This window comes from Balaenoptera physalus (genome assembly GCF_965194825.1).
Source record: "Balaenoptera physalus genome assembly, chromosome: 3".
In the NCBI taxonomy this organism is placed as follows: domain Eukaryota; kingdom Metazoa; phylum Chordata; class Mammalia; order Artiodactyla; family Balaenopteridae; genus Balaenoptera; species Balaenoptera physalus.
Window position 1 is genome coordinate 83,278,592 of NC_138890.1, and position 20,952 is coordinate 83,299,543.

Sequence of the window (20,952 nt, forward strand, 5' to 3'; positions counted from 1 at the left end):
GTTGCAGACACAAAAAAAGCCCAACAAAAGCCAGCACTCTCTAACCAAAGGACCCGGAAAAGGGCAGCCTAGTAAGACAGAAAGCCTTTAGATAATAACCACTCTCCTCCAGCCAGACACCCAGCGAAAGTTAAGTGGGGAGCCTAGACTTCCACCCTCAGCAGGCTGGAAGGAGATGGTGTCAGAACAGGCCAGGTCGGAAGCCATCCCTGTCAGACAGTAACAGGCCCTTCCCTTGGCGGTGTCAGGTGAGAGCGTGGGGGGGCCTGGCAGGGTCAGTAACGAGGCACTCCTCCTGCTTCCCACCGGGGTGGCGTCAGGGAGTCAGTCACCGCCACCCAGTGGCACTGAGACTCCCTCCCTCCCCAGTCAGTGCCAGTGGAGCAAGGGACTTCCCACCCCTCCCAGCCAGGGAGGTACCCACGGAGGCCTAGTGAGAGCCAGAACTCCATCCCTGCCTAGCTGTAGCTTCTATCACACCAATTTTTAAAAGCTGTGAGACTCAGAATAAGCACAGTGAGAAGTTGTATGTTTACTTGACTAATGAACTACTAATCAGCACTTCATTAAATCTGGTGCCTTGGATGTTTGAAATATCTGGTTTCCTCTTTGTTCTCAAAACTTGAATATTTAAAAAATTTACATAAAACAAGAATATATTCTAATTTGTTTTAAAAGTTCAAAGTATATAGAGGTATATAGAAGAAGAAGACAATCATGGCTAGCAGTTTGATATATATCCTTCCAGATGATTTTATATCCATTTATATAAATACACATGTATATATTTATAGATCTACGGATAGAAAAATGTCCATTGAAAATTTTAATGTAAGTGGAATTAGGTTTTATGGGTTGTTTTACTACTTTTTAAAAACTTAGCACAATATCATGGAGACCTTTACATATTAGTACATGATAGTTACATGTCAGTACAGTTTTTTTCTCCACTGTTGTGAATATATCATATGTGTATATCATAACTCCATCATTACCATAATGAATATCTTTGTATTCTTTGGGCACATATATATATATGTATTTTTCTAAGGAAACTAGCTAGAAGTTCAATTTCTGGTTTGAAAATCACGCACATTTAAAATGTTTGACCCATACCGCCACGTTGCCATCAGTAACACCTATACCACTGTGTACTCCCAGCGTTGTGGGACCCTCGTGTCCCCGTATCTGGGACCCAGCGTCTGTGATCCGGGAGCACTTGCCCTCTCCAGCAGCGTCCTCTATCAGCCAGCCCTGTCTTCTCGCTGTCTTTCAGGGAATTTTCAAAATGTCTAGTCCATTAGTGGCAGTCCTTGTTTTTTAGCATGACTTTATTATTTATTTTTAAAATATGTATCCTGTTAATTGAAAAGATTTAGAGAGGTAAGTGTGTGTGCTCAGTCTGACATCTTGTTCTGATCTTTCAGCTCTGCATAAAGGAAGATGAGTGGTTCAGAATTGTCACAAGAGAAAGACTTGCTAAGAATCTTTACATAGAAACTCTCTAGGAAATTTTCCTCTTTTGGAAATCTCTGACTCTGAAATCTGCCAGTGGGCTCTGTGAAACATCATCTGTCATGCTAGTTTTTTTTTGGTTGAATGCCTCTAGCTGTGGGTCATGGGGGCAGAGGACATAGATTTTTATATCATCCTAATGGATTAATGGCTCGAAGTCAAATCCTGGCAGAGTATCAAAGACTCACATCAGAAATGCAAGGGTGAAAGTTCCCTCTCTTGAAAATGTATAATTTGGGACTTGTGTTTTAAACGTTGAATATATTTATCATTTTCTTTTAATCTAAGAAATCAAAAGAAAACCACATGGTGCCAAAGTAGGAAAGAAAGCCTGCAAAGAACACAATAATTTTGGAAGCAATAAAATCTACTTTAAAAGATTTGCTTCTTTTGAAGAGCAGCTAAATGACCTCATGTTTCATATCAGATTCTCAAATCTGAACGTTTGTATTCTGTCTGCTTAAAAGTCCTGTACAGGAGTCCAAGCAAATGCTTTGTTCAGCTGCTTTGTTCCCTGAGCTGCGTCTGCTGTGACAGGATTTCACCTGCTTCAGTTGGCAGGAAGGTTTCTGGCCATAAACTCCACACTCAGGACTGGATCTCAGTAATGCTGTGAAGTGAAGAGATTTTTTTTTTAGCCCCCGGCTTCCCAGTTTGAACAATCTTTTTCTTCTTTCTCTGCATTTTCTTCTGTCTCCTACCTGTTAAAAAACTTTGGTTCTTTGTTAGATTTAGGTGCAAATAACTGACAATAGCTTAAACTTTTACCCCTTTAAAAGTACCTGCATTTGATCATTGGTGCTGTAACTGTGGCATCCTGGTGTCAGCAAGCAGGTGAGGGGCAGGTGAAGCAGGACTCTGTGGGCACCAGGGCCTTCCAAATCCCACATAGGTGAGGGGGAGGCTCTTTCATCTGCTGCCTGGGTGCCATTTCTCTTCTCACCAGGACTCTCACCCCATTGTGGCCAACAGGGTAATACTTTTATGCCTCTTCTGTTCAAAGGAGAGTCAAAAGTCAGCAGGGCTTCATATAGTAACTGCTTCAGTATGAACCCCTTGGAGGCTTCCAGGGGAGGGAATTGGTGAGAGCAGGTGGGGCTCTGGCCCCTCCCCAGCCCTGTTCTTCAAGCAAAGCAATTATTTTTTCCTTTTCTTCAGTGTAAAATGTTTGAAAATGGGGTTCTGTGGCCAAAAGAAGGAAAACAACAGTGAAGGAGAAAAAGTTCTCTGGAATGGGAAAGATCTGGGCTCTAATTCCTGCTTCCTGAAGCTCAGGTGAGTTCAATATGCAGTGGCTGATATGAATGAGTCTCAGTGCCACGTCTGGCCAAAGGAGATTGTGCCCTACAGCCACATCCCAGCTCAGGACGCACATTTGTAGAGAGGGGATCTCTTCACTCCATCCTTGGGGCAGGAAAGATAATATACATGAGAGGGACATTTTCAGTAAACATGGAAAACCAGACTGTGGTAAATGACATGTGGTATTTTCACTAACTCTCCAAGCCTCAGTTTCCTCATCTGTAAGATGGGAGTGATGGCAGCAACCTCATAGGATTGTTGTGAGGATTGAGTAACGAGTAACATGCAAAGCTCTCTGCCCAGTGTTTGGCCCACAATCAGTGTAAGTGCCAGCTATTACCATTAAGTATATGCTGTTCTATTTCACTCTCCAGTCTCTTCATGTGGGACCATGTGTCTCCCAGCTGGACAGGAAGTGTTTGGATGGCATTATACTTCTTATCCTATATTTTTAAACTTCCATTTCCCTACAACACCTAGCGCAGTGTCTGGCATATCATGGATTCTCAACAAAAACCTGTCAGTTGAGTCATTAACGTTGCAGCTGAGATCATCAACTCTTTTTTCTTCTGCAGTCCATGAAATTGTGTCACCTTGGCTGCCCTCATTTCTGTTTGTTCTTTATATATAGAATGCTACCTTTACTTCTACCTTTACTTTTGATTTTTTTTTAGAAAAAGAAGTTTCTCCAGTTTGATCTTTTGGTCTACCTACATGAAAATGTAAAGGAAAAAAAGGGATAAAAATCAACTTCTGTGTTTTTTTAAATGTACTTTTAAGTCAACTCAATAAGAGCTTATATTTTCTGCTCTTAAACTGCAGGATATTGGAAGAATCTTTTGGTTTCACTTTGCTTTATACTCTCCTCTTGTAAAAAGAGGAGAAAAACATATTCTTGGGTGCTGCGGAGACTGTCTTGTTTTTATAAGATTAGAGAGGTAAACATCAATAAAGATCAACTGCATAAAGTGTATTCAGTAGTAGGGACATGAAGAGGATTACATTCTCTTCCATCATTGGGTGGATTTTAAGTTAAAAATAGATCTGATATAAGGTTAACTTTGTAATTTATGAGGTGGCAAAGTAAATGATTTAAGTTTTTAAAATATGAATAATAAATATTGTAGCTAATATTGAATAACAAAGGAGTTTTCTTATTTAATGTACGCTTTAAAAACAAATAGGAACAAAATGGTATAGTTACTCCAGAATACAGTTGGGTAGTTTCTTTAATACTAAACATGCACTTATCACATGACCCAGCAATTGTACTTTGGGGCATTTATCCCAGAGAAATGAAAACTTACGTTTACACAAAAATTTGTACATGAATATTCACTGCAGCTTTATCCATAATAACCCCAAACTGGTAACAACCCAAGTGTCCTTCAGTGGCTAAATGGTTAAACAAACTGTCGTCCATCCATACTCAGCAATAAAAAACCCAACTATTGTTATACACAACAGGAATTATGCTGAGTAAAAAAGCCAATCTCAAAATATGTGATATTACATACTATATGACTCCATTTGTGTAACGTTCTTGAAATAACAAAATTAGAATGATGGAGAACAGATTAGTGGTTGCCAGGGGTTAAGGAGGGAGGGCATAGCTATAAAAGAGTAGCATGAGGCAGCCTTGTGTTGATGAAACAGTTCTGTGTCTTGATTGTGGTGGTGGTTACATTCATCTGCACGTATGATAAAATTGCATAGAGCTGTGCACACACACATACAGGCACACACATAAGGGCATGTGAAGCTGGTGAAACTGAATAAGCTCTGTGTATTCTACCAATGTCAGTCTCCTGGCTTTGGTATTGAACTATAGCTGTGCAGATGATACAGTTGGAGTAAACTGGGTAAAGGGTATTTAAGACCTCCCCGTGTATCTAACTCCAGATATGTCTATTAATCTCTTAAAAATCCAGGAGCGTTCCCCAGCATGGCTATTAAAGAGCACACATACTTATCCATATTTTTAGAGAAATAAAATGTCTCACTGGATGTATAGTTTATGCTACCGAATTTCTGTTATGCCAGAAATTCTTTATTCTCCACAGTTCTCTATATTTCTTTCCCTTTTATTTGATCTTCACAATAATCACATGAAATATGTAGGGGAAAAAACAGAAGTAGAAACATCTTAGGCTGCTAATATTACTGTTCTTCTGTGAACTGCCAAGATGATCTCACACATACCCAGGCACAGGTGTCCTCAGTAACCCAGAGACCCCTGGTATCCCTCAAATATTACATCAGAAGGGCAAGGACACAAAAATGTGGAGTGACTTGACCACTCCTCCGAAGCACTGTGCTGATGCAAGCATCGTACTGTTTGGTTCATTCCGTTCCCCAGCAGTTTGTTCTTTCACAGTCCTATGAGGTAGGCATCTTATAAAGAATCCAGGTAACTTGTAAACTTCGATGAAGTCTGTAGACGACTGAGTGCAGGGCTAGTCCTGGCCATGGCACACTTGAGGTGCCTCTGTGCTCAGTGCCTGGAGTCACTCTGTGTGGTTATGAACTTCAGCTCTGCAAGGTATGAGCTGTGCCATCCAAGCCAGTTACATGGCCCCTCTGTGCCACGGTTCATTTGTAAATTAAAGGCTATAGAGTGTTTTGAAGATCAAATAAGTTAGTACATGTAAGTCACTTAGACCACGGGTCATCAGTAAGTCATTTAGATCAGGAGCCGTCAAGCTGTGTCCTGTGGGCCACATCTGGCCCCACCCCTGTTCAGGAAAATTAAGTTTCGCTGGAACACAGCCAGACTCGTTCCTTCCGTATTACCTGTGGCTGCCGTCTTACTACAGCAGCAAAGTTGAGCTCTGCTAGCAACAAGACCAGATGGCCCACAGACTAAAAACACTTCCTGTCTGGTCCTTTACAAAAGTTTGCCAACACCTGAGTTGGACGAATGCTTGGCGAAAACTAAGTGCTCAGGAAGTGGTGACCATTGTTGTCACTGTTATTGTTAAAGTTGACCCTGAAGTCTTGGAGAACAGGCTTGCGCCATCCGTTGAGGGCTGGCACAGTTCATACTTCAAGTAGTTTATCCTTCAGTCATAATTCTGAAGTCTCTCACTTAGAAAACCTATACAGCTAGCCATGTTTTAGGCCTGTGTCCTGAGGGCAGTAACCTGGTAGAACTGGTTTATACTTTCAGAGAAAACTACAGTCACTCTAATTAATCAAGTACAGCTGACCTGTCAAAAATTCTTGGTTTTTGGCAGAGTTGCAGCATAGCTTTTCCAGGTCAGACAAACAAATGTGTTTGCTAGGAAAGCATGAGGCAATGGACTGATTTTCTCCTATACTAGGTCATGATGGTCATGTTCTCTGGTGCTAGGAAAGGTCATCACCTAGAAGGCCCTGCTGTTTCTGGAGGTCAAGTCTAAAGATAATAAGGAGAAACATCAGAAGCTAATATGGATTTGCAAAAAATAGGAAATAAAAGTAACACTGACCCCAGTAGAACTCCTGGATGAATTGGGATCAACCCAAATTATAAAGCTAAAATAGATCCACTTGTCACATAGCATTCAGCTCCATCTTTGACAACACAGAGCAGATTACATCCCTTCCTTGACTAAAATCTTCCACCAACTTCTCCTTTTAGCATAAAGTCAGAATTCTATGATCTTACACTGCTACTTCTCTGACCTCAGTCTGCCACCAGTCTCCCCCTTGCTCACTTGGACGCATCACATAAGCCTTCTTTCCTTCCCAGCACGTCCAGAGGCTCCTGCCTGAGCTGTTTGCACTTGCTTTCCTCTCTCTTCTCTCTGCCTGGAACCCTGTGTCCCACATCTCCACAGGGCTGGTTCCTGCTCATGTTTTGGGTCTCAGCTCAAATGGCACTTCCCCAACCAATTTTCTCTCAAGATCACCCACTCACATTCTCCATTACATCTTCCTTTTCCATTCTGTTTGTAGCCCTCCTCACTAACTGAAATGATCTTATGTATTTGCTTACTTGATAACTGTCCCACCATTAGTATACACGCTCTGTGATAGCCTGGAATTTCCCTTGTACGTAACCGGTGCTTAATGAATAGTTGTTCAATGAAGAATGAATGCTCCAGCAAGGTTTTTACCTTACAACTTACCAAAAAACTCTGAGGTAAAAAAAAATAACTCTCTAGGGAAAATTAATTTAGGTGAAAGAGTAGGGTGTAGTTGGAGTGCAGTAAGGTAGCAGAGACTGTGTCAAGCAGAGCTCTTTGGGATGTGCTTTCGAAACGTGATCTACTGATGCATGCATCCTGTCTCCTCCCATTTAGGCAGGACTTTCCTGCTTACAAAGTCTGTGGAAGTGTGCTTTACCTAGCAATTCCATTCCTCCTTGTTAATCTTCATCAAGCTGCCTTTAAAGCCAGCAGACAAATGGAATGTCCCTGAGTGTTGAGTTCACCTAAATGCCTGCAGGTAATTTTTCCTTTCAGGTAATTTTTCCTCTGGCATCGTGGTCAAAAGGTCATGTCCCTCTTTCAGTACAGAACAAAAATCACTTATAAACACTTTTTGAACTTTTTGTTAATCGTTCCATTTCCAGTTTTTTAAAAAATGTGAAAAGTTATTAACACATAAAAGCCCATTAAGGAAAACAATTTTGTATCTGAGAGTAGTTCTCTAATATTTTCACAAAAAGTAAAACTGGATTGTCATATGGAAGAAATGATGTCATTAACCCTTGGAAAGACCTCTAACAGAAGTTCTTTTGTACTACTACCAAAATTAGACAAACATTCCACCCAGAATGAGAGATCTAAACAGCCCCTTAAATTATCTATACTGGCAAAATAAGGCTGCTGTGAAAGCAGGCATCCGTTCTTCAGGAATCTCTCTTAGGACCAAACATGTCTAGTTCGTTTGTCAATAGCACATGGGTATTATCATTGAAAATGTATTTAAATTTTCATACAAGGTAAAATGTACACAGTTCATACATGTGAAAGGTTCTAGATTAACTTTAGAAATGAAAAAGAGAGGAGAGTTAAAAATAATTAAAACTACTGGTAAAACTCAGTGCATTTAGATGAAAAAAGCTTAGCCTAGTACAGATCTTATTTTCTAGCCCAGATATTATTTTTTTAGTTGTGTGGTAAAAAGCTTGCTGGTTCATTCACCGTTCATGCATTCATTCATTCATTCAACAGTTACCTATTAAGTTTCTATTATGTACCAGGTGAAATTCTAGATTCTCACAGGACTTATATACTAGCAAAGGGAGACAAACAATTATCAAGAAAGAAATTTAATTTCAGATTTAACACTGGAAGTTTTAAATGTCAAGCAAACTGTCTGAAAGAGTTATAGTCTTGACCAAGCTTTAATATTCTTCATGTAAGTTATTGGACATCGATCTGGGCAGGCTTAGGGAACATTAATTCTAGCAAGAATTCAGAATTTCACATAGACACAGATTTGAGTGAGAATTTCAAAGTGGGACAGATGAGAAATGTGTCTTCCAGTAGGATTTTATTTTTATTGAATTGAAAGAGGATTGGGCCCAGATTTTACTGAAACAAATTAAATATTGGACATTTGCTCTAATTATGTAACTAAATGCATTTTGTAAATGGAGTTTATAAAATAAAAAAAAGCTTTTCATCTATTTGGTGGATTAGAAAGACCAGTCTTTCATGGAGCGATACGTTTTGCTGTTCTCCACGGAGCGCTCCTCTGAGATGGGTCTCTGAAGGGGAGCCCACGTGTGTAGGAAAACTCAGGGCCTTACTTGCTGACTGCTGGGGCTCTGCCATGTGCAGAGGGCTTTATAGCCATCACCTCATTTAAACCTCACACACAGCCCACCAAGGCAGGTAAAGGAAATGGACGGAAACAGAGAAGTAATTTGCCCAAGGTTTGCACAGCTAGTAGGTTAGTGGGAGGATCTAGATTCAAATTTAGGTCGGACTCAAGAGCCCGTAAGCCCTCAACCACTTCATTGGGACCTCTCTCAGTTGAGAAATGTGTGGTGAACTTGAATTTGAATCGAGAAAGCGTTATGGGCTGTTTGACTGTTTCCCTAAAGTGAACTGCTCAGATCCCCTGGACAAACTCCAGGCATTTGACAGGCTCATTTTGACGATGCCTGACAAAGATATTTGGTCCCAGTACATAGTTTTCACTGTGGATCTTCACTGTGGGTTTTGCCTTAAATTTTTGTATTTCCTACAAATTTATTAATAAACCCTATCAAAAGGAAATTCGTGACATAGTTAAATGCTAAGAGACCAGGGGACAAACTTAGCCCTGGAAATAGTGACCTGATTTCACTAGATATTACAGGAAAATTACTGATTTATAGGTCACTGGTTTTTTTCTACCAGAAGTGTTTGACTAAATTAGGTTACAGCCTGCAGGCCCTTCACCTGTCTCTCACATAAATAAAATTTCCCAAGAGTGCCCTCTCAGCTCTACTCACTGCATGGCTGACACAAAGACATTTCAGCTAGTGTAAACTACCTTTTGTTTGTTTGCTTATTTCAGAAGAAACTCGGTTCCCTCAGATGGATGTGGGAGTGATAGGAAGATTTGCTTAAAGCCAAAGGTGAGTGATAAAACGTAATAGTCTCTAAAAGGATCCTTCTATGATTCTAGAATTCTTTGATTATAGGATATGGAATAGAAATTAATGAGTCATGTTTCACATAAATGAGCAAATCTAAGATTAGAAGTATGTCATAATTTAAAGACAACCCCAAATTTATTTTTAGGCTGCATGAATCCTTCAGGGTCCTTGATTTAAAAAACAAAAACAAAAAACAAAACACATTCTAGCTGGTTTAAGGAAAAAATAATTTTTTTTATTAAAGGTTTTAAGTAGTTCTCAGAATCCTGGTGAGGGCCAGAGAATCAACTATGGATGCTCTGAGACCAGGAGCTACATGCAGGTTACATAGGGGGATGGCCCTAGGGGACACCTCACTGTCCCTAGGCCTAGACAGCTCATCTCTCGCCCCCAGTGGCTACTGCTAGGACCTCTGGTCATGGTCTCTCGAAGGTGCTGCTTCTCCCTCCACCTGCCATGATGGATTCCGTGAGGAACCTTGCTCACTTCCCCATGGAGTTCTCAGTCAAGTGGGTCTGATTGACAGAACCTGGACCCTATAGTTGGACATTCTCCAAATATAAAATAAGCCCAAAGATAATGAGTAGCCAAAAAACATGACAAATGCCCACTTCAGTAAAGCAGTATAACCTCAGCTTCTCCTCGGTGCCTGGAGACACTGAGTCATGGCTTTCCAGGGTAGTTAATGCCCCACAGGGCAGACTTATGACCAATGGGAAGTGAGGAGTGGGAAAGAGCTGACAGATAAATTCCTTTCCCTTCCCTTCTCCTGATGGGCTGCCTTGAGATGCAGTAGCTTATCTGGTCTTACTGAACACATCGCATGAGATGGAGCGTTAACTATACTCGTTACCAACCACAGGCTGACTGAAGCCTCCCTCACGTTGCCTCTGCCTCACTCCTTTTCCCCTCACTCTTGTTTCCCTGAGATTATACCACCCTAGAAAGTGGCAGCTCATCAGCTTTTCCCTTAGGCTCTGGATTCTTGCAACCCAGGCTACAAGAGCATCTCTTGCAGTTGCAGTGTATTCTCACTAGAGTCTTTGCCTGGTCTCTAAGACCAGCTTCAATTATTTTCTCTAGAAAGCTAGTAATAGTAGCTCGTGCTGATTTGAAAACCTGCGTTTGCCATAACTGTCACTCATGTGGAAAACTTTTCTACTGTCTCTATTTTTTCCTTATGCACAAACAAAAAAGAAAGAAAGGAAGGAAGAAAAATTCACTGGGAGGTTGGGTTGTGAGAGTGGGGGTGGAGGAATTAACTTGTCATTGAGAGTATCCTAGCTTCTAGTTGACGCTCTTCTAATTCCCTAAACAAGCCATTGTGTCTCATTTTTCTGCGCCCTCCCTCAGATTATTTTCTCTTCTGAAAAGCTATTTGGGGCTTCCTGGTGGCGCAGTGGTTAAGAATCCGCCTGCCAATGCAGGGGACATGGATTCGAGCCCAGGGCTGGGAAGATCCCACCTGCCGCGGAGCAACTAAGCCCGTGCCCCACAACTACTGAGCCTGCGCTCTAGAGCCCACGTGCCACAACTACTGAGCCCGTGTGCCTAGAGCCCATGCTCCGCAATGAAGAGTAATCCCCGCTCACCACAGCTAGAGAAAGCCCGCGCGCAGCAACGAAGACCCAACGCAGCCAAAAATAAATAAATTAAATAAATAAATTTATTAAAAAAAAAAAACTGTTTGCCCTTTCTTTATTTTTACAGTTAAATATTTCTTGTCCTTGAAGACTAATCTTGGGTGTCTCCTCTTTAAGGAAACTGTCTTGACCCCCGACCCAAATCTAATTTACATTGAGCTGTGTATTCCTATGGTATCCTGTACATCGTATGTATGTGGGCCATGCTGGACTTCAGCTATTGGTCTTCCCTAAAAGCCTGTCTTCCCTAAAAGATGGTAAGCTTCTTGGGGACAAGGACCATGTCTCACTTGGCTTTGTAGCCCTGGCTTAAATCAATATAACTGGCACATAATGATTACTCAATTTAAAAAAAGCTGTTGAATATGTGATTAATATATGTGGAATAACTGGTTGAATAATTCCATTCAGGATCCCTGTGCCATGTTGTGGCAGTGCCTGGAAAAATCCCCCATCTAAGCCCTTGGCTGGGTGGAAGAGTTGTTCCACCCTTGCACCCACCTAAGAGATAGTCAATAATTGCACTGCACTGTTCTACTTGACAAATCCCAGTAATTTCCCCAGGAAAGAAGAAAACCCTATGAAAGGGTTTAGTGTCGTATTTTTTCTTGGCTCCTAAGTGAGTGAGTAAGGGTAATAAGAAACAAAATTTCTACTAAAAAAAAATAAGTAAAGTGTAATTTCACCTAGAACTTGCCTCATAGGTGACCAGTGTTTTTGTCATCCACATACCACTTGGTCAGTGGACAAAAATAGCTGTTAAAAAAAGACATTTAATTGTTCCCATGTTTGGCAGCCCTGTCTAAAGTTAATCCTCATTTCATATATGTGTCCAAATGTGTTCTAATTTTTTGTGTAGAAGATATCTACTCATTCATTTATTCATGGATCCATTTAACAAATATTTATTGATGCCTGCAATGGGCTTGTGTTGGGCTAAGGATGCAACAGTGAGCAGAACAAAGCTCATTTCTCATGGAACTTGCATTCTAATAGGGGAGGTGTACAAACATTGTAATCCATATTCAATAATTCTTTCTTTAAATAAATAATTTTTAAACATTATTTATTTATAAATAAATAAAAATAAATAAGTAAATATAAATTTATTTTTATTTTATTTTTATTTTATGTATATTTATTAAGCACTACTGATGACTAGATGGTAAAGATATAAGGGCGCCCCATGGAGGCTACTCTCTAGATCAAATCAAATGCTGACAACTGTTAATGAAGGAAAAACAGATGAGAAGGGATCCAAATTTCGGTAGGGGTGGAGGTGGCCAAAGAAGGCTTCCTTGGGAACTGACATTCAAACCGTGTGCAGAAGGATCGTGACTAATAAGATAAAGGGAGGGTTAGAGGTTCACTCTACATTGCACTGCTAACATAGGCAAGGGGATACTTGGCACATTTGGGGATCTGAATGAGGCCCAGGGTAGCTGGAGAACCAGGAGAGAAAGAGTGGGAAACAAGAATGGTGGTCAGGGCCAGATCACACAGGGTTTGTAGATCATTTAAGGAGTCTCGTCACACACACCAGGGGATAATAGATTATCGAAGACTGAATGAGATTGTTGGTAAAAAGGAGTTTGTGAACTTCAGAGTTACTAGTCTCTATTCTTTTGGCTTACATTCTAGTATGAGTAGTTGAGCTTTTTAACTGTTTACATCATGTAGAAATTAGTATTAAAAGCTGTTCTAACAATTTTCACTAAAAAGAACTCTTAAATTTAGTATAAAATTTGGGAAACTCAATCTGTTTAAAAGACTTGAATGTCAGTTGACTATATTTGAGAATCTGAATATGAGAGTAAATGTTTTTACTTTTCTGTCTGGGTTTTAACTGATATGTGCCTTCATATCCCTACTGCTGATATATCCTAACAAGAACATTCTAATTTTTATGCATGAAAGATGAAAATATTATTCTTTTGCAAAGAATCAAATATAGACTCCCCACTGTTGTTTATTGCTTCTTAGGTGACATCTGGTGGATAAAAACTGAAATGCAGTTCTCTGTAGTTTCGGAAAGGTGAGGTTCTCAAATGTCTTTGGGAGGAAATCATTAAAGAATATGAGCTGAATTGGTTGAAGATTAATTTTGCTTTCACTTTTGGCATAATATTTTCGGCATTATGGTATCAGATGTAATGGAGAGAACACTCCAGTGCTCTGCTGGATTTGGCAGGCTTTGAGTTTTGCTCAAACCTCTGACAGCAAATAGCAATGTGATTTGCTTTTGTTTTTGCTTTTTTAAAGAGCTTCCAAATTAAAGCAAGAGATTAGCTACAGATGGACAAGAATCAGATTGCTATTGGACTTCTCAGTGGCAATACTGGATAAAAGAGACAAGAGAACAATATCTTCAATGTGCTGAGGGAAAATTTCTTTCTATCTAGAGTTCACTACTGAATCAGGCTCTCCTTCAGGTATGAGCAAAATAAAAGCATTTTCAGACATGCATGGGTATGAAAGTTATCCTTTTGTGTAAGTCCTCTCTGAAAGAGTTACTAATTTAAAATGTTGTCTTTGTTAGGCACTATGTTTCAGTTTATTTTTAGATATTTTCTTTTTTGCTATTGCAATTTTGGTCTTTATTTCCATTATGTTTTCTTTTTTTACTTTGAGATGTAATTGACATATCCATGATGTTTTCTAACTGGTTGTTTGTATAGATGAAAGCAATTGATTTTTGCACACTAATTTGATACCCATCCATCTCATAAGTCCTCATACTGTTTGCAACAGATGTTTAATTGAGTTTATTGGGTTTTCCAGGTATACAATTATCTATAGATAGTAATAAATGTACCTCTCTTCCAATGTTTATACCTCTCATATCTTTCTCTTGTCTTATTGCATTGGCTGAACATCTAGAGTTATGCTGAATAATAGTGGTGACTGTAGACATAATTGTATTGCTGTTGATTTTAATGGGAATGCTTCTAATGTTTCCTCATTAAACATAATGCTGGCTTTTAAGAAATATGGATCTTTCCTATTTTATGAAGATTTTTAAAAATTAATTATGGATACTGAAATTTATCAAATGCCTTTCCCACATATTTGAAGAAAATTGTACATTTTTTCTTTCTTTTAATCTGTTTTATCAATCAGAGTTCACTTGCAGAAAACAGAAAGGGATTTAATACAGGGAGTGAACTGCTTATAAATCAGTGGAGAGCTAGAGGTTCAAGCTCTCTAGAAATAACTCCCAAATCCACACTATAGAACTGGCCCACCAAGAGACCTGCTCCCTCTGCCACAGTAGAAAGTCATGCTCCCACCGTTAGCTCCAGGAACACACCATCTTAATGTGATCTGGGAACGAGAAGTTGCCACCAGAATTCTTAGCTGCTGGAACACACCTTCTTATTTGTCACCTCTGAATCAGAAAACTAATGCTAGAACTGTCAGCTCCAGAGTTTCACTATGTCTGCTATAATGCATCCCAGTAAAATGTGTGCCTTGCTACTACGTCTTCCCCTATTTAAATGAGTTCTGAAATCGAATTTCACACAAGTGTATCTGATTGGCAAAACATAATTTACATTGAGGACCCTAGCTGCAAGGGAGCCTGGGAAATGAGGGTTCTGAGCTTTCCAGCCTCCGCAGTATACATGGCACACTAAAAAGAGGCTGAAATAGATGCTGAGTGAGCCAACCAACTGTACCCAACCACTTCCTAACATAGGAAATGAAACTGAATCATTCTTATGATACTGGGAGTGGGGGGAACTAGTTTTCTTTTAATTCTTCTAATACGCTGCTGGATTCAGTTTGCTAAAACTTGGTAAACATTTTCTGCATCAATATTCATAACTGATTTTTGTCAGTAGCTTGCTTTTTCGTGTTATTGCTGTCAGTTTTTGGTAACAAACATATGCTACTGTTATTAGAATTTGGAAGTCTTCCTCTTTTTGTCTCTGCTCTGGAACAGTTTAAAAAGCATTAGAGTCTGTTTATTCTGTAAGATTTCCTAAAATCAGCCTATGAAGCCCTCAGGGACTGGTACTCTTTGGGAGCCTGCCATTTTAACAATTTCTTCCTTTTTCTTAGGTTTTTAATATTTAATGTTTAGATTTTTAATTTGCCAACTTCAGTAAACTGTGTTTTCTTAGAAAAATGATTCATTTCATCTGGATCTTCAAATTTATTTGCAGATAATCGAAAAAAATAGTCTCCTGTGATTCTTTTTTTTGTATTTTTATTATGTATATTTGTGCTTTCTTAATTTTAATTCTTGATCAGGTTAGCTAGTGGTTAATCTGTCTTAACTGGTTAAATTTATTCATTAGGATTATCATTTCTCTGTTTTTTATTTTATTATTTTTTTCTTTCACATTTCTTAATTCATTTCTCCTTTTTTCCATTTTTGATTATTGATTATTTTTTCCCCTATCTTCTTGAGCTAGGTGGTTAGTTCATTTATTTTTATTCTTTCTTATTTATTAAGGTAACTACTGAAACTGCTAATTTTCTGCTGAGGATGGCTTTAGCTGTATTACATGGATATTGGTTTGTAATATTACCAATGTTTTCTAATTAAATTGCAGTTTTAGTTTTGATATCCTCTTTGACTCAGGATTTTAAAAATTTTATGTAATAGGGACTTTCTGTCTCCTCAGTTGATTTCTTTCGTGACCAGAGAATTATATCTGCATTATTTCTGCTTTTTGACATTTATTGAGGTTTTTGTGGCCTAAATATATGGTCATCTTTGTGAATATTTCATGAGTGTTAAAAAAGAAAGTATAGTCCCTGTGTTCAGTGAATAGAGTTCAGGATATGTCAAGTAGAATTACCTTATAAATCTATCATCTAGTCTACTTTTTATTGAAAGCCCCTTGTCTGTGACCTTCTCCAGGTAGTCTCCCCATGGCTTGGCAGCCTTAAAGAAGGAGAGCAATTCTGATATAGGTGTCTGACAGCTACAGTCCCAAGCTCTGCCAAGAAAGTGAACATCCCTGCCTCCCCAGCTAAGAACTAGTCCTTGCAGAAATATTGATAGGCAGGGGAAAGAAATCTGCAAGAACTAGTCATTATGTCTTATTCATTTACACTGACCAATAGCCAAGTCAGGCACACACTTGGCTTTACATATTTGTACAAAACCAAAACATTTCCTTTTTTTTTCTTTCTTTCTCTTTTGATTCCACTGAGGTTTCCACCAAGTACTTCCTGCAGACAGATGTGTAACACCCTCTGAGCAGTCTTTCAGTGCTGCCTACTTCCATGCCCAAGTCAGGATGGCACTTCCTTGTATTTCCCTGTCCTTGGAAACCTGGTTTGGTGTCTACAGTCTTTCCTTGATAATGGCCCAACGCTTGTTGATTTTCCTTCCAACGTGAGCAAGCCATACAGTGTCTCTGTGCTCCAGATTATGCCCATCACTAGACATTTACTGGTGTTATAAGCACCAGCTAGTGTTAAAATGTTAAGTTTATCTCAGTCTATGTATAACAAAAATTTAAAAAGCACTGGTTTTAAAAATAGTTCTTTTTCTCACATAAAAGGAAGCCTGGAGGCAGCCGGTACAGCTGCTCAAATTAATACATGATAATTGTAAAAAAATCTCAAACATTACAGAAGTCCCAACCATTCAGTAATATTTTCTTTATCATTTTCATGATGTACAATTCCTTAACTTCCACATTTATATACAGAGATCTGTTTTTGATTTAAAATTCTCAAGCAAGAGTGTAAATACTTAATTGAACAGTTATTTTGTTCCTGTGAGCTAGGAGTTCCTGAAAATTTTCCCATAAATCCAAGGGAATATATAGATGATATATGAGTTTAATTTTCTATAACTGTAGAAGAATGACCCTGTGATAACTTTTGAAATTAATTTTTTAACAATAGGTTCATGTTCATCAAATGGGTTTGAACTTTCAGGGAAAAGTGCTCTATTGGGACTAAGTGGTGTAGTCATAAAACTGTCAACCATACTGAAGATTTTTCATTTCCCTGAGTCTGATCTGAAGGATGTAAACCTGGGACTACCTGCAAAAGAATAATCAACATCCATTCAAACGCAAGTGATTATCTTCTTTATTTTCTACTGGCCTCCAGGAAAAAATTACTTTTCAAGAGAAGAAAAATAGACTTGGAGGTTTTTTGCTTTACGAAAGTAAGTTTTAACTATTAAGTCAAATCCAGGCTTGATGCTTGGCTCTGCCATATTCTAGCTGTATTATCTTAGAAAGTTTATTGACTAAGATTCTAAAACTTTATTTATTTACAGCAAAGAGTAGCTATGTGTGTTGTTAAGAGTGTTTGGCACACGATAGGCCATCAAAAGTAAGGATTATTTTTAAAGTAAATATTCACATTTTTTCCTTTTATCTAGACCTACCTTTAAATTGTCTTAACAGCTACATTTGGTGTAGATTCACTGTTGTTGCTTTGGCTGTTGTTGTTGTTATTGTTCAACAATAAATATTTTTGCCCCATCAGGGAACTGACAATCTGTTGGAGAGTATCTGGTTAAGGAACTCTGATATTACCGAGGAACTATAAAAAAAGAGCTGAAAGACTGGGAAGTCTTTACACCACTTTCTGTTTTCAGTTTCTAGAAATATAGTTAAGTTTAAACAATTGAACATTTTGTATGGGGATAGTCATTTAAAGGTCAGTGGAAGGAGTTCAGCTGTTTTTATTTGAGAATAAAAATTGTGGAGGAAGTTATCACCCCTTACATAAGTAATACTGATTAGCTTTTTTTTTTTTTTTTTCCGTTAGGGATATCAAGAGGTATCCTTTTTTTTTTTTTTAACATCTTTATTGGAGTATAATTGCTTTACAATGGTGTGTTAGTTTCTGCTCTATAACAAAGTGAATCAGCTATACATATACATATATCCCCATATCTCTTCCCTCTTGCATCTCCCTCCCTCCCACCCTCCCTATCCCACCCCTCTAGGTGGTCACAAAGCACCGAGCTGATCTCCCTGTGCTATGCGGCTACTTCCCACTAGCTATTGATTTTACACTTGGTAGTGTATATATGTCCATGCCACTCTCTCACTTTGTCCCAGCTTACCCTTCCCCCTCCCCGTGTCCTCAAGTCCATTCTCTAGTAGGTCTGCATCTTTATTCCCATCCTGCCCCTAGGTTCTTCATAACCTTTTTTTTTTTTTTTAGATTCCATATATATGTGTTAGCATATGGTATTTGCTTTTCTCTTTCTGACTTACTTCACTCTGTATGACAGACTCCAGGTCCATCTACCTCATTACAAATAACTCAATTTCGTCTCTTTTTATGGCTAAGTAATATTCCATTGTATATATATGCCACATCTTCTTTATCCATTCATCTGTTGATGGACACTTAGGTTGTTTCCATGTCCTGGCTATTGTAAATAGAGCTGCATTGTGGTACATGACTCTTTTTGAATTATGGTTTTCTCAGGGTATATGCCCAGTAGTGGGATTGCTGGGTCGTATGGTAATTCTATTTTTAGTTTTTTAAGGAACCTCCATACTGTTCTCCATAGTGGCTGTATCAATTTACATTCCCACCAACAGTGCAAGAGGGTTCCCTTATTGATTAGCTTTTACTCTGATTTCAGAAGTCAATATGAAGCAACCTTATTCCAGCCCTGTCAGTTTATACTGGTGAATTCTATAGCTCACCATAAAATTATCCATTTGTTAGTGTATTTAAGACAGTAATACAAATATTTTGTTAATAATTAAGCCTATATAAAAGAATAAATCTGGTGCCCAGGCATAAGAGTATATTTGATTGTGCCTAACTGTCTGGAGCAATTCCACACATTTTCAGCATATTATTCTGTAGCTTTGGGAGGGATCATAACTGCTTCACCATTGTTCAGTTTGCAATAGTGATCTCTACATAATTATTAAAACAAAACATTTACCTCTTCTAAGTCCTAGTTTCATGATCTGACTTCAGGGGAACCCAAATTGACAGCCTTTCTTTTTAAGTTAATTTTTATTGGAGTATAGTTGCTTTACAATGTTGTGTTAGTTTCTACTGTACAGCAAAGCGAATCAGCTATATGTATACATATATCCCCTCTTATTTGGATTTCCTTCCCATTTAGGTCACCACAGAGCACTGAGTAGAGTTCCCTGTGCTATACAGTAGGTTCTTATTAGTTATCTATTTTATACCTAGTATCAATAGTGTATATATATCAATCGCAATCTTCCAATTCCTCCCACCCCCCCTTCCCCCTTAGTATGGATACATTTGTTCTCTACGTCTGTGTCTCTATTTCTGCTTTGCAAATAAGATCATCTATACCATTTTTCTAGATTCCACAAATATGCGTTAATATACGATATTTGTTTTTCTCTTTCTGACTTACTTCACTCTGTATGACAGTCTGTAGGTCCATCCACATCTCTACAAATGACCCAATTTCAATCCTTTTTATGGCTGAGTAATAGTCCATTGTATATGTGTACCACATCTTCTTTATCCATTCCTCTGTTGATGGACATTTAGGTTTGACAGCCTTCTTCCATCTTCCTGTCTGGAAGAAGTGTGAGAATTGGAAAGAAAGTGATAACATGATCTCTGTTTGCAGATAATGTAACAGAATAAAAGGAAACCCTAAGATAATCATTCTAAAAATAAAACCAAAATTAAGAGAATTGATTAAAGTAGCAGTATAAAAAACTAATAAAGAAAAATCAGTAGTTTCATATATCCAAAGATTAACTAGCTAGATGATATCAAGGGAGGGGAAATCACACTTGTAGTTGCAAGAGAATGTTTTTTTTAAGCTTAGGAATAAGCTTAAAATGTTTACTCTTCAAAGATGCAAAAGTAGACTTGAACAAATGTAAAGGCATCCCTTGTTTATGGGTAGGGCAACTCTACATCATACTTATGTTAATTCTTCCCAAGTTAATAAAGAAATTTAATGTGATTCCATTAAAAATATTGAGATTTTTCTCTTAAAGTAGACTATTGATTCTAAAGTTCTTCTGGGAAATGAGTAAGCAGGATAAGGAAGGGAAACCCAAAAACAAGAACAATGAGAGGAACTAGCCCTGTAAGATATTAAAACACTGTATAATTTCCCTATAAATAAAAAAAGCATGTTCACTGATACATAACTAGATATACAGAATGATAGAATAGACAAAAAATTCAAAATGGAACAATTATATGTGAAAAGTTAAGTGACACCTCAAATCACTGGGGAAATATACTTTTTTAAATAAATATTTTTGGCATAACTAGATAGCCTTTTGGGAAAAAGTAAAATTGAATCCATATCTCATCCTGGATATCAGAATGACATCCAAATTATCCAGATATCTAAATGTAAAAAGTAAAACTGCACAAGAACACAAGGATTCATTTCTTTATAAACTGGGAGTGAGAAAAGCCTTTCCAACTATGATTACAAATCCAGAAGCATCAAAGAAAATACTAAAACATTGACAAACTTGACTACATAAAAGTAGAAAGAACTTTTTCAAAGCAAAAAAAAAAAAGCAAAAGTCACTAAACAAATTAAAAACCTAGAAGAAAATATTTTCAATTTATATGAAAAAATTATATCACAATCACCTAATTGATAAAGAGCTCTTAAAAACTGGGAAGACCATACACAAAAATAAACTCCAGATGGCTTAAAGACTTAAATGTAAGACCAGACACTATAAAACTCTTAGAGGAAAACATAGGAAAAACACTTTTTGACATAAACTACAGCAAGATCTTTTTTGACCCACCTCCTAGAGTAATGGAAATAAAAGCAAAAATAAACAAATGGGACTTAATTAAACTTAAAAGCTTTTGCACAGCAAAGGAAACCAAAAACAAGACAAAAAGACAACCCTCAGAATGGGAGAAAATATTTGCAAATGAAACAACAGACAAAGGATTAACTCCAAAATATACAAACAGCTCATGGAGCTC

The 20,952-nt window shown here is 38.1% G+C and overlaps 1 long non-coding RNA gene across 1 annotated transcript in view; it reads left to right on the forward strand.

Moving 5' to 3' along the window:
• Nucleotides 1-16,741, forward strand: part of LOC309657865 — an 83,361-nt gene extending 66,620 nt beyond the window's left edge. The window contains exons 2-4 of the long non-coding RNA XR_014261932.1: nt 2,674-2,790; nt 9,316-9,376; nt 13,303-16,741. This is a non-coding gene — a long non-coding RNA (uncharacterized lncRNA). The remainder of the gene's footprint in view (nt 1-2,673; nt 2,791-9,315; nt 9,377-13,302) is intronic.
• Nucleotides 16,742-20,952: the final 4,211 nt, after the last annotated feature.